General features: G+C 37.9%; 1 pseudogene; it reads left to right on the top strand.

The window, feature by feature from the left end:
• LOC110965432 (echinoderm microtubule-associated protein-like 6) overlaps positions 1 to 14,582 on the top strand; it is a 155,876-nt pseudogene that overhangs the window by 111,337 nt on the left and 29,957 nt on the right.

Below are 14,582 nucleotides of genomic sequence, written 5' to 3'. Positions count from 1 at the left end.
ATGAGAGGGAGAGGAACAGGAGAGAGGAACAGATGGGAAAAGGGGTATTTGGGATGTCAGGTGGGAAGGACGGGGGTGAGGAGGGAGCCCTGACAAGACTAGTGCTTCATGTGTACCAGTACTAGAGAAGTACTGCTATAATTTGCTTTAAAAACAAAAAACTTAACCCATTTTAGTAGCACCAACAGTTTAATTAATGAGCAGTGTTTTGCTAAGAACTGATAATGTTTTTACTCTCTAGAAACTTTTTGATAGGTTTCAGTGGTATGTATTAACACTAACATAATTTTCTCTCACCTGCTCCAGATTCAGGTAAATACCTGGCTGTGGCATCACATGACAGCTTTGTTGACATCTACAACGTTCTGAGCAGCAAGAGGGTCGGGATCTGCAAAGGAGCATCCAGCTACATCACACACATCGACTGGGACGCCCGAGGTAGAGTTTAACACCTTTAACTGTAATTTCTGGAGGTTTTTTGCTCCTTAGAGTTTAGAACGTTGAACGTTTCAAAAGTTGAAAATTCAACAATTTTTCCTGTTGTTGCACATTCTGGCTCTGAAAAATTGTGCCATTTTGGCAAAATCGTCCTCAGTGACTCAAGAAAACAGTGTTTCACCAAACTCTACTTGTTTTATGTCAAATTTTAGTGGTAAGAATGGTACAAATGACTCAGCACATGTTTAACAGGGCAAAAATGGTCAACAATGACTCAAATGTGTACAAAATGACTCAAAAATTGTCTAAAATAGTATGAATGGTCCAAAATGACTCAATGAAAATTGTTCTCAATGACTCAAAAATCATCTTCAATGGCTCAAAAAAACATACAACATGACTTTCAAATCTGCTAGTAGGTTTTGGGGTTCGGAGGGTTATTAAAATTCACAAGGTATCTGAACTTTTTATGGAAAAACCAAAACTTTTTGAGAGCACATCTATCATTGCTTCATCCCTACATTACAAACATACATGAATTCTGTTTTGCTTCCCCTTTTATTAACAGCATAGAATCATGTTTAAAGGCTAACATGTATGACTTAATTTCTTTTTCTTTAATTTGGGTTAATGAACTTGTTTCAAACAAGGGTAGTTATGTTATAATTATATGCTTAATGTGTCGTAGCCGCTAAATTCAGCAAATCAACACCACAGTATCAGACACGTAAAGCTGTAGTAACAAAACCTCTGAGTATGTTCATTGACTGAAAAGTTTTAACTTTTATTATCTTGTTATGTTTACTTTTTTATGCACACTTCAATGTTGCTGATGGACTTCTTTCTTTTTGCTGTGTTTTGCAGGTAAACTGCTGCAGGTAAACACTGGAGCCAAAGAGCAACTTTTCTTCGAAGCACCGAGAGGAAAACGACAAACCATCAGAAACTCTGAGGTAAAAGCTGCATCTGTGTATCAACACTATGAACACTTGTTCATAAATAATGTGTGTATGTAGTGTTTAAGTACAGTCCAGATCTGGTAGCTATGCTCCATGTGGAGCCATGATGAAAACATGCAGATAGACACAGTCCATAGATCCAAAACTGAGGAAGTTGTGCTGTTTATAACCATGTTCAACATTTAAACTGACTAGAAATTACAGGTTAACTCAATTTAGTTTCAATAATCAAAGGTTTTCTAACTTGTGTGTCAGTCATCAGAGGTTTATTCATTTTTTTTCACATATTTATACATGACAACAACAACACTACAAGAGTCACACAAGGAAACATTAGCATCATAAAGAACACGCTACATGTTAAAAAAAAAGTTCAAAACTTCTGGTTTAGATTATAATTCTGTGTTTTTGTGTTGTTTTGTGTGTAGTTGGAGCGGATCGAGTGGTCCAGCTGGACTTGTGTTCTGGGTTCCAGCTGTGAGGGAATCTGGCCGACGCACAGTGACATCACCGACGTCAATGCCACGACGCTCACCAGAGACCAAACACTGCTCGCCACCGGAGATGACTTTGGCTTCCTGAAGCTGTTCGGATACCCTGTCAGAGTACGACACAAAAACACAACCTGAAACCACACGACAACCAACACTGACATGTATTTCTACATCCAAAAGTACACGGCCATCATTTGGAGTCGTGTTTGTGTCCATCTGATGAATTTTAAGTGCAAAATTCAGATTCTTTTAGCTGCTTTTTTGGTCTCCACCACCTGCTTAGATTCATTCCATCTTAATTTATTTCTACTTGATCATCTCTGATTTACCTGAAAATTTTATCACTCAAAATATGGATGTTTTTAAAGATATTTGTGAAATTTCATCCTGATGTATCAAATATTTTTCAGAATACGTTTTTTGGAAATTTGCCTGTCTGGTTTTTCAACGTGTTGAAATTTGAGGCTGTTTGAACGACAAAATCTCAGGAGCTATTAAAGATAAAAACATGAAATTTTCAATTGTATCTCATATTGTATCTCAGGGTTTTAAAAACCTTCTCTATGAAGGTCAAGTGCTGGCTAAAAGCAAATCAGAGCTGTAATCATTCTTAGTTTGCCATGTTTTTTTTAATTAACTTATTTTGAACTGGTTTGTGTCATTATTTGTTTTTATCTGAACATGTATTTTATTGTTCTTTTGTAAACTTTTCTGTTATTTTATGATTTTAAATATTCTGACTTTTATATTTGAAGGCCCATCTAGGGACAAGAGTTGGAAATTAGCATTTGCTATAAACTCTCTGTGCAGTACATCAGATTCATGCTAAGTAATGGAACTATGTTAAACTGCATCGTCCCTATCAAATAAATAAATTCAAATCAAATCAAATTCAACATCTGCAATATTGGACAAGTACATCAAATAATCTCTGTTTGTGGGTGAGTTGAAAAGAAAAAAAATAAAAAAAAATAAAATATATATATATATATATATATATATATTTATATAAAATGAAGCCGTCTTGAAATGTCTCTTCTTTGAGCACAAATTAACAAAAAAAAAGATAATGCAAAAGTCAGCTACTGATATTTTCTGAACCACATGTAGCTGCATGTCACAATAAAACATAATAAAAGATATAGAATACTTTTTGATATGAAATACTTGTTCATAAAAATGAAAAGGAAGTTATTTTGGTTTAACTTATATCGGTAATTTAGTTGATTTGACAAGCTGTACCACAAAAACGAAAAATATTGCTGGATAGCCTGATTCATGTCGAATAGAGTTCAAGGATTTAGTTTATGAATATAGTTAAGTTTAAGAGAAGCAACAGTGAAAAAAATCATACTTTTATCTTTAATAGTTGCGAAGATATTCTCGCACAAACATAGCCTTAAATTTAACATGTGGAAAATTATGCTGAAAGTGTGTTGACAGGTTATTTTTAAAAAAAATTGTGAAAGGTTCTTGGCATATCAAAATAAAATTTGACAGATACCATTTCAGATATCCATAATTTAGGAGAAAGAATTGCACAAAAATCAGCAGTGGTTGAGCAGAAGGTCCCTGATGAGTTGAGATGGAATTCATGACAATAAAAACCTTTCAAACACTCGGTAGTGACAGAAATATTTAAGAGTCTTCTAAACATCTGAATATACAACCAATTTTTTGGGTCATGAAATTCTTCTTGGTTGTTTTGGTGACACAAGACAACAGCATTGGGTTTTGCTCTGGTTCCACAGTGCAAAATTTCGGTGGTGTGAAGACTTCTAATCTCTAAAACCATCTTTAATAACTCATGTTTGTTGTGTGTGCTTCCTCTTTCCAGGGACAGTACGCTCGGTTTAAGCGCTACGTGGGCCATAGCGCTCAGGTGACCAACGTCCGCTGGGCTCAGGATGACTCCACACTGCTGACGGTAGGCGGAGCCGACACCGCCCTCATGATCTGGGCCCGGGAGCGAGGGGGCGGAGTCAGTAGCGAGGGGGAGGGGCCTCTGTTTCGAGACAACCGACCACCTGTGGACAGCGAGGAGTCAGATGATGACATCGAAGAGGACGGAGGTGAGTCTGTCTGTGTCTGTTTCATTTTCATATCATTTTTCAGGTGCAATATTTAATTATTATATCCAATATTACTAATTACCTCATTGTAACTACCAACATTACTTTATTCTCGCTTTATATCAGCTACTTATTTTATTTTATTATTGTTTTGTACTTGCTTTTCTACTTTCTAGGCCCTGTCTTTCTTATATTTTTTCTCAGCGATATCTGATACAAGATTGGAAATATTTATTGCGGCCAGGTGGAGCAGATATTAAACTGCACAAATTGACCTTTCCAACAAAGCTAGTTGCTTGTTTGTGAAATAGTGTTGGCAACAAAAACAGTCCTGAATTTACAAAAAATTGAATTATATTCACAGCCTACATACAACTCAGTATCTGTCTTCACACACATTACTGTTGTTTGACAGTTGAAACCACTGTCTAGATTTATTAACATCTTTGCAATACAATTATTGCATAGATATTAAACTGGCAAACATGTAGTTGGTTTGTCACTTCTTTCAGTAATATGTGCACACCTTGTGACAAAAATATTGGCATTCAGAGAAACTCAGCACATATTTTTCCCAATTTTTAAGTCATATAGTTCTGATATTTCCTGATTCCAAACAATATTCCACTCTACTCACAGAATTTATTATAAAATTCATGGAAAACCAAAACTTTTTTAATAATATGAAATATTTATTTTGCATCATATAAAGGCTAACATTAAAAAGTATTATTATATCAAATGATGGAAACTATCTGGATTGACTAGACTATTTAAAAAAACATACAGCATGCATGGCTAATCTTTATAAAAACCAAGATAAAAGCTTAAAAGTAAAGATAGTAAAATAACCCTGAAAATAGTCTCATAGGGTTGATAAACTTTGTCACCCTAAAATACAATATACAGTGGGTACGGAAAGTATTCAGACCCCTTGAAATTTTTCACTCTGTGTCATTGCAGCCATTTGCCAAAATCAAAAAAGTTCATTTTATTTCTCATTAATGTACACTCAGCACCCCATCTTGACAGAAAAAAACAGAAATGTAGAATTTTTTTGCAAATTTATTAAAAAAGAAAAACTGAAATATCACCTGGTCATAAGTATTCAGACCCTGTGCTCAGTATTGAGTAGAAGCACCCTTTTCAGCTAGTACAGCCATGAGTCTTCTTGGGAATGACGCAACAAGTTTTTCACACCTGGATTTGGGGATCCTCTGCCATTCTTCCTTGCAGATCCTCTCCAGTTCTGTCAGGTTGGATGGTGAACGTTGGTGGACAGACATTTTGAGGTCTCTCCAGAGATGCTCAATTAGGTTTAGGTCAGGGCTCTGGCTGGGCCAGTCAAGAACGGTCACAGAGTTGTTCTGAAGCCACTCCTTTGTTATTTTAGCTGTGTGCTTAGGGTCATTGTCCTGTTGAAAGGTGAACCTTCGGCCCAGTCTGAGGTCCTGAGCACTCTGGAAGAGGTTTTCCTCCAGGATATCTCTGTACTTGGCCGCATTCATCCTTCTTTCAATTGCAACCAGTCCCTGTCCCTGCAGCTGAAAAATACCCCCACAACATGATGCTCCCACCACCATGTTTCACTGTAGGGATTGTATTGGGCAGGTGATGAGCAGTGCCTGGTTTTCTCCACACATACCGCTTAGAATTAACACCAAAAAGTTCAATCTTGGTCTCATCAGACCAGAGAATCTTATTTGTCATAGTCTGGGAGTCCTTCATGTGTTTTTTGGCAAACTCTATGCGGGCTTTCATGTGTCTTGCACCGAGGAGAGGCTTTGGGGACCGGGGGGGGGCTGTGGGCCGGTGGGGCGCCGTGGGGGTCTGCTATGGCCCGTTCTGCTGCGCGGGCCTTGAGACTCTGGCTGTGTCGGCGGGGGTCGCTCCGGGCTCCTGGGCTGGCTCTCTGCGGGTGGCTCCTGCGGGGGGGCTGTGTGGACCTCCTTGGGCTGGAGGAGACAGTTCCCTCCTTTTGGTGGAGGTTTTCATGCATGCCAGAGCCACCACACCAGCACTTACCAAAACTCAATAGAGTTTGTTCCTCCGGTCGCTGAGTCAGTGGAGGTTGCTGGATTAGTGTCTGTAGATCTCACTCTGCTTTATCTATTCTTCTTCTGGTCTCCTGACATCTTCATGATTGATCCAGTTGGGATTCTGTCATATCTGGTGTTTGTGAAGGGTCTTAGATTTGTAACTGGTTTTAAGATGTGAATCAAAGAGCACAAACAAATAAAATGCACCTTTTCTCTTAGAACACTGTCTATGCCTCACCTTTCTGTCTGTCCTGTGTTTGTTTTATGTTTCAATAGACCCTGTGCACGTCAAAATGCTAACTTCCGGGTTCTGACCGGGAGGGCTTACAGGTCCTTCCGGAGGCTATTTCGCAGCATGGATAACATGGAATCAAAAAAGAAAAACATTGTTTTCTCGGCAAAACAAAAAATCATATTTCAGCGTGTTCAAGGTCGATATGGGAGGTACTGTAGTGTACCATTATGTTCGGCTTCTGGTGTTTATAACGGTTCTATAAGCCTTCACCGTTTTCCAAAAGACCGTTCAGTGGATTGCCAAAATTAGACGAAAAAAATGTTTCACACTGAGCTGAGGATCGGGAATATTAGTGCATAGTCACTGATCAAACAGCAAATATCTGATAAACTATAACAACAATCCGTGCACTCTTCAATCATTTGTTATTCCGTTTTGACACCTAATCAAATATAGAGGAAATCCAAGCATTTGTCAATTTGTTCAAACAAAACTACAAATATAAAATTTCTTGCTGAACTCGACTAACCCTTTAAGCTGCAGTCAATTCCAGCCATTTTCAGTACAGAAAAATTGCTAATATTCTATTTGTAAATAAAAATATGAGGAGAAATAAAGGGAATATTGGACGCGCATCGCGAGGTGCATTTCCTTGAAAACGACCTATTCGTGGATTATATACCGACTTCAAGACATGTTTTGGACAAAATATGTTACTGGCTTGTTTCATCTGGATGTCCAAGGTTGGATTATGGCCATTTTTTGTGGAATATTTTCATCCGTGTGTAATAATGAACCCGGAAATGTGAGTCGCACTATGTAAGTTATAGCCGTGTGTAGAGAACGGATGGATGGATATTCGTTGTTTGTCGGACAAATGTGTTTATATTACCCGCTGTGGTAATCACATCTGAAAGTGGTTTATACCGGCGGATTCATGAGAATCTAAGCTTTCCATCGGCGTATAGTGTTTGGATAATTGCATTTGCAGTTTCAAACATTTAGCAAATTGCTTTATGCAGATCTCAAAGTGTACCGCGGGCGGGACACTGAAGCGCAACTGAAGCGCAACTAAGTACCAAAGACTAAAGTGTAAAGTGGATTCTTGTAGCTAACTAAGCAAAAAATAGTAATGTATAAATACTAGAAAATAAAATGATAAGGTACATGTTTGGCAAGCCCTACAGTTAAGCTAGCGCTAGTTATGTAGGATGCGATGCCACTTACCTTCAAAGTTATATATGTACTGGGATATAAAAAATCTGAATCCCTTTTCCCGTTTGCTTTGAGGAGCTGACGAAAAATCATCAACGAGACGATAAACATCATCAACAGAAATTTTAGGCAAGTTGCCTAGGCATCTGGAAAAGTAAAGTGTACTGCTGGCTTCTTCCATTTTGACAGCGCTGTAAGCGGGACCGGAAGTAACTGTAGCACCCGGAGTTTTTCAACCGGAACTAGCACATGCTATCATGCACAGGGTCTATTGGGTGTGCACAGCCCTCAATGGCGTAATGTAGGAAACAGCTTGAAATAAGCATGATAGGTTAATTTGCCATGAGGGCAGGTGATGGTCACAGTCACAAAGAAGAAAAAAATTGCATGAAGCTTAAGTAGTGACGCCATGGGTGGTTGGTGTCATTTTTGAGCGGATTTGCAGACAAAAAAAAAATTTAAAAAATGAGGAATCTTGAGTGCTGCAGAAATTCTTTTGTAACCTTGGCCAGATCTGTGCCTTGCCACAATTCTGTCTCTGAGCTCCTTGGGCAGTTCCTTCCACCTCATGATTCTCATTTGCTCTGACATGCACTGTGAGCTGTAAGGTCTTATATAGACAGGTGTGTGCCTTTCCAAATCAAGTCCAATCAGTTTAATTAAACACAGCTGGACTCCAATAAAGAAGCAGAACCATCTCGAGGAGGATCAGAAGAAATGGACAGCATGTGAGTTAAATATGAATGTCACTGCAAAGGGTCTGAATACTTCTGACCATGTGATATTTCAGTTTTTCTTTTTTTAATACATTTGCAAAATTTCTACATTTCTGTTTTTTTCTGTCAAGATGGGTTGCTGAGATTACATTAATGAGAAATAAAATGAACTTTTTTGATTTTGGCAAATGGCTGCAATGACACAGACAGTGAAAAATTTCAAGGGGTCTGAATACTTTCTGTACCCACTGTATCAACCAAATAAACAATAATAAAGTTACAAATAAAAGGTTATTGGAATTATTGTTAAACATACAGAGGAAAAATAGAAGGAAAAGAAGATATTGTTTGTAGAAGTCATCATGCAGGAGACTATTCAATTACATTTCCAGGTACTCAACACAGCACACAACAAAGAACCTTTAATATCAAACTTATGAAGCAACATTGAGACACTAAAGAAAAGCAGAGACAGACACCGTCCTGGTCAGGTCTGTCTTTCAGTGGATGTTTCTGTCCTCAATGGGACTCTGCTAAATAAAATCTAAATTAAAAGTTCCTCTGAATGTGTTTTGAGGCTATGACAGCGATGTCGCCCGAGAGAAGTCAGTGGATTACACAACCAAGATGTACGCTGTTAGCATCAGAGAGATGAGAGGAACCAAACCTCACCAGCAGCTGAAGGAGCTTTCTGCTGAGGAGAGGTATACAACACACACAACACACACACAACATGCACACCATCGCCATGACAACAGGCTGGTTTCAGCAACCTCATATCAAATTATTGGACCAGAGTTTAAAGCTGCGCAGAACAACTTTGCACACCGGCAACATGGACAAATTACATTCACTGTGAGCTCTGAATACTGATCTCTGATTAATATATTATAAGAGGCGAAAGATGCATTACAGATTATTAGTATGACACCTATAACAAGGGATGTCCCAGGAGAGCTTTTCTCTGTCACTAATCCAATCAGATTCATTCAGTATTAAGGATTGACTGCTACCATTTTTATAGATAATATTCACCCCAAGTGTAGCTCTAGCACCTGGTTTCACCACCAGGTGGAGCCTCTTTCTGTTCTGTTTGACACTGTAGCTACCAGAGGAGGCAAGCATTTCCTTGCTAGAAAACAGAGATCATTGTGGGCTTTAGCTAGTAAAAGGGGCACCATGCCAAAGATTTTTGTGACGCTTAATGACCTCCGATCAACACTCACATGATAGTGCTGTTTAGTGGGAGTTGCTGCAGGAGCTTAGACAACTTTGATACCAAAAATGAGTTTAAAAATAGTAAATTAAGACATTCAAATGTCAGATTTACCTCAGCTGAAACAAAGTGATTTCCTTTAAATGTCAGCTGCACTGCTGCGACTGAGAAAAATGTTGATTTGCACCTGCTAGAAGTTTAGTTGCACTCTGGAGTCTTGCTAAAGCACAATATAAAAACCACGTCTGTGTAGATTTACAGTCGTGTTAGATTAAACATAACTCATCACATTATTTAACTCTCTCTTGTACAGTTTCATAGATTTACAGTTTTATCCAGTGCAGCTTTAAACTCTGCAACTCTTCAACCTGTGTTTCATTTTAATCTGTGACGCTGCTGTTCTGGTTCTGTTTCTGCTGAAACTGTGCTTACAAATTTCACATGAACAGTTTCACAGTACTCTGCACAGTAAATGTGTGTTTACAGAGTGGGTGCTCGTGTGCTAATGTGTGTGTGTTTGTATACTTGGTGTGGTATTGTGTGTGTATCTGTGTGTTATTTCAAACCAAGAGGATTTTTGCAGTTATTGCATGCAGACACTTCTGCATGACTGATCAGATCTTTTCTGTCTTTGGTTCTGATGATATTCTGCTGTGGTTGTGCTGCGTTGCACGTGCAAACACACAGTTATAATTTCAGTGTTTGTGAGCTTCTATGTTCAAAAACACTCAACAACAAAGAGCACCACAAAGGTACAAATTGTTCCAGCAGGGTATAAATGTCCACCAGCTGCCTCAAATAGGTCAGACTGATTTGTCCCTTTGTGGTTCCCTTACTTCGTGAGTGTCGCCGCTGCTTTCTGGCTTTGCTCGTAGAAACCGTTAATATCTGTGTTGTGTTTTAACTTGCATTCCCCTGGAGGCAGGGCATTGTCAAGTAAGTACGACCGATACTTACTGTGTAGATAAATAGAGAGAACTGATTCAGACCCACTCACTATCTGCACACTCTGTAGTGCTGTAAGTTTTGTTTAAAAGGAATAAAATGGATGTTTTCTGCATTAATATACACTCAATAACTTATAATGACAAAGGAAAAACACTGTTGAGAAATTTTTACACATTTGAAGCCACAACTAAGAGTAGAATACGTTTATAAATGAGAAATTCAGTTTTCATTTTTAAGAAATAAAAAAGATAAACCTTTAGGGCAAAGAGGATAGCACAGAAATGTAGAAATATTAACAGAAAAAACACAAGAAATATACAGAAGTGCTGTTAATATTTCCCACATTCTTCCTTGTAAAAGATTGGAAATTAACAATATTGTAGATGATTATTCTGTATATAACTGTGGAAACAAAGTTTTCAAAAAAAAATCAACCGAGTGTATATTAATGTGGAGAAAATGCCATTTAAAATAAAATTTGCTACACACGTGTAAAAAGTACTGCTTATAAAACCAATAAACAGCCTCTGGTGAGGAAATGTGTGAATTATTTGTTTCATTTACCAAAATTCTGATTTTAATTTTGTTGCATTCATGTGTCTCATTGTGTGTTTTATTTTTTAGTTTTACAGTTCACAAAATCAAAATTCTGAACAAAAATCTCATATTTCTCAAGGAGGTTTATGTGAATTAGTTTTTTGTAACAGTGAAATCTAATATTTGTTGTTGCCAGTTTGTGAAATTTTCTGTTTTAATTGGTCTGTATTTCATCTCTGTGGACTTAAATTCAATAACAATTATGCAAAAATCAATTATATAAACTAACATGAGCAGGTTCAGTGGAATGCTATTTGATTTTTCATATGCATTACAGATTTTTTTTATAACCTCCTAAAACATCTGGATATTATACATACAAAACAGACATAATACAAATCTAAACGCTTGATAATTAGCTCATAAAGTGACCAATCATAGGAGAATAATTGAAACAGTGTTAAGTTCATCTCTGTAACGTTTCACTGCTGCTTCCTCAAATCATCCTCCCACCATCCTGACGTTCTTCCAGCAGTATTTTTCTTTTTGCATGTGTTTGTGTGTATTTTTCGAGATTTCCAGTGTGTTTCCTTTAATGTTTGTGCTTCCACTCTTGTACGTGCTTTGTCCTTTTGGGCCACTATCCATCAAAGACAGTACTAAACTTTAGAGTAAGTTCAGGTGATGCTTAATGAAAACTGATGGGGGCTAATTTAGAAAAACAGCTAGTTTACTGTTTCCCTCACCTGGTCGATGCAGAGCCGGCGACTTATTTGTTACCAACTAGACTTCTGATGCCTTAAAGGTCTCATATTGCTCATTTTTTTCAGCAAATTAACGAAAGTCTAACATGTCCTCTTTCAATTTCTCAGCTCAGTGGTTCATTTCATCTGTACCATATAGTATCTCCTGGCTTTAGTCTTGTTCTAAAAATTCTGTTTTAGTGTCTGTAGCTTGTCACCACCCCCTTCAGGAAGACGACTCTCTCTGTGTCTCTGATTGAATGAATGAGTTTATGAGATGCCGACTTTCTCTTACTTCTTTCTCTTACGGCGATCTTTTTTAAAAGTTATTTTTGAGCCATTTTTAGCTTTGTTTGATAGGTTAGTGAAGAGACAGACAGGAAAGTAGGGACAAGAAAGGAGGGGTAGAGCTGCAGCAAAGGGCCGTACTGAGTGCCCTAGAGTGATCAATTTTGTAAGGAAACTCTGTGAATTCTCAGCACAGCTTTTGTTTAAAACCCTTTCCTTTGCTGAGTTTGTCAGACAACTTTATAAAATCAGTATTTTAGCTGCAGAAATGGATTTAAAATGATTGTTAGTCAACGTGAAGTTTTAATGAGCTGCTTTTCAGTCACTATTTCATATTTCTTCTGCTGTCTGGCAAAAGAAATAAAAAAATGAAAACCACTTTATTGAGAATTCAGCTGTATTAAAATACATTTTTTGTGAACACGGAGAGCAGGAAAGAAGCTAACAGATGTAAACAACGGCTGAGTTTAACTTTAGCACAACATGAAAACACAGTGACCCATTAAGTCCTAAGTGTTTATGGGTTTAAATTAAAGGTTCCACAGAGCTCTGACCTGTTAGCACACCATCAAAGCTAATGGTACTGTTAGTCACATTAGCCACACAACATGCTAACACTAAGGATTTCCCTATTGTTGTGGGGACATTGTCATAATTAATAAAAATAATTCACAGGGCATTCAGTTCCCTAAATGCTGGCAGTGCATGAAAACTCTTATGTTAACTCTCGGAGCCAACAACAGAACATTTGGCATTTTTTTCTTGTAGTTGAGACATTTTAGAGTTCAGCAGTAGCAGCTGTAGAAAGTAAATAAACCTGGTAGAATGTAAAGCAGCTCCTTTTTCTGACTGGTTGACCAATGAGCAATGAGGGGGCAGAGCTAGATAATGTTTAACTAAATGATAATTGGTTCCAAAGTTGGAACGTAGCAGCTCAGTAAAATCCTGGCTGACTTGTAAAGCTGGGAGGCTTACCCGGGCTTTGCAAAAGTTCTGTTACACTTGCAAAATGCAAGCAAAATGAACACAAAGATTTTCTGGTGCAATAAGATAATTTTTTATTTTCCAAATATTTCAATATATGTGGTAATGATAACATTAATCAGAAATGTGGCCAACCAAAAGTTTTATCTTATTGCACCAAAAAAATCTTTGTGTTCATTTGCGTGAATGTCTCAGCAAGTGTAACAGAACTTTTGCAAAGCCCGGTACTAGTTGAGACGATGCTAAAGGAATGTGGTTAGTGTATATTTATGTTCTCTCAGCTTTTATTTTACATCTCCAAGTTTTGAAGACTTACACAAACAGAATGGATTTCCAACAATATGAGACCTTTATTAAGGAGCATCTAAAATTTGAGCAGCGTTTTGCTTCACTCAGATGGAGCTACTCTGATTCCCGCTATGATAGGTAGCACATGACCTGATATTTTTATGGGTTCTTTAGCCTTCTCTGGACCTTTTGTATCTCAATTGTATCTTCATCACAAATAAATCTACTTGGAAATCACAGAAGAAAGACAATCCTGTCCCTGTCTGTGCATGTGAACACCATTAGCCACACTAGCATGTTAGCCTGACAGCCCTACACACTACAAAAAACAGAAGCATGGTGGCATTTGGTTAGCATGTAGCTGTAGCCACAGCTAGCCTCTGAGACACTTTACCTTGTTTGAATGTGTTGCTATGTGTGTGTGTGTGTGTGTGTGTGTGTGTGTGTGTGTGTGTGTGTGTGTGTGTGTGTGTGTGTGTGTGTGTGTGTGTGTGTGTGTGTGTGTGTGTGTTTTTCTAAAGCTCTGTACCTTGGTTTTGTCCCTCTGCTGTCCAGGGGATCCAGGTAACACCTGTTCACCTGTGTGTCCACCTGTGTCTATGTTGCTGTTTGTCAGTGCAATGCCTCTCCGTTGTGTGTTTGTATCACACTCCTGTTGGCATTTGTTTAAATTAAAGTTTCTGTGTGCAACATTCAGAAACACAGGATGAAACTACGGTGCTGGCAACTTGGATATAAAACAAGCTGCCACTTCAGCCACACCTTCTTTCACTTTCATGTACAACCAGGGAGGTTTTGTACACTAACCAAAAACAGTCCAAACAAACATTATCCCATTCTAGCATTGTAAAATACATAAATCTACATAAATTAGCTGAATACCATTAATGAAATACTTGTTTTCTGACTGCATTTTTGCTTTTCCAGTGCATTGCGGGAGGTCAGTCTGTTTATAAGTGTGGGGAGGGTCAGCAGTTTAAACGAAAGGGACTCACATGCACTAATGGCCACTAACATGAACCTGAACAAAACAAAGTCTCACATATTGAACCTTTAAAGTCGCTAAAGGCTACAGCTGTCAGAATAAATGCAGTATAAAAAGTAAACATTTTCTCTAAAATGTCTTTAAAAAAGTCCAAGTACAAGCCAGACATGACTGACTTACATACAGTCATGTCTGTCTCTACTGTCTACTGTGTTTTTTAGCTGTTTCTGCTGTATCTGTCTCTATTGTATGTTTCTACTGTCTCTATTGTCTCTACTGTCTCTGCTGTCTGTTTCTACTATTCTACTACTGTATGTCTGTAATGTATGTTTCTGTTGTCTTTTTCTACTGTCTGTCTCTACTGTTTGTCTCTACTGTGTGTTTTACTGCTTCTGCTTTCTGTTTTTATTGTATGTCTCTACTGT

Source organism: Acanthochromis polyacanthus, chromosome 15, assembly GCF_021347895.1.
Source record: "Acanthochromis polyacanthus isolate Apoly-LR-REF ecotype Palm Island chromosome 15, KAUST_Apoly_ChrSc, whole genome shotgun sequence".
Lineage (NCBI taxonomy): Eukaryota > Metazoa > Chordata > Actinopteri > Pomacentridae > Acanthochromis > Acanthochromis polyacanthus.
This window is presented reverse-complemented; position numbering and strand designations above follow the sequence as displayed.